The sequence below is a fragment of the Rhinopithecus bieti genome, unplaced genomic scaffold, assembly GCF_001698545.2.
Source record: "Rhinopithecus bieti isolate Rb0 unplaced genomic scaffold, ASM169854v2 repeat_25149, whole genome shotgun sequence".
NCBI lineage: Eukaryota > Metazoa > Chordata > Mammalia > Primates > Cercopithecidae > Rhinopithecus > Rhinopithecus bieti.
In genome coordinates, this window is record NW_016906560.1 from 1 (window position 1) to 312 (window position 312).

Below are 312 nucleotides of genomic sequence, written 5' to 3' on the forward strand. Positions count from 1 at the left end.
GCCACAATGGTGCGCATGAATGTCCTGGCTGATGCTCTCAAGAGCATCAACAATGCCGAAAAGAGAGGCAAACGCCAGGTGCTTATTAGGCCGTGCTCCAAAGTCATCGTCCGGTTTCTCACTGTGATGATGAAGCATGGTTACATTGGCGAATTTGAAATCATTGATGATCACAGAGCTGGGAAAATTGTTGTGAACCTTACAGGCAGGCTAAACAAGTGTGGAGTGATCAGCCCCAGATTTGATGTGCAACTCAAAGATCTAGAAAATGGCAGAATAACCTGCTTCCATCCCGCCAGTTTGGTTTCATTG

General features: G+C 46.5%; 1 pseudogene across 1 annotated transcript; it reads left to right on the forward strand.

Moving 5' to 3' along the window:
- The first annotated feature begins 6 nt into the window (after positions 1-6).
- Positions 7-306, forward strand: LOC108526138 (40S ribosomal protein S15a pseudogene; annotated as a pseudogene). Its single transcript, XR_001884423.1, has one exon. The product of XR_001884423.1 is annotated as a 40S ribosomal protein S15a pseudogene (transcript).
- Positions 307-312: the final 6 nt, after the last annotated feature.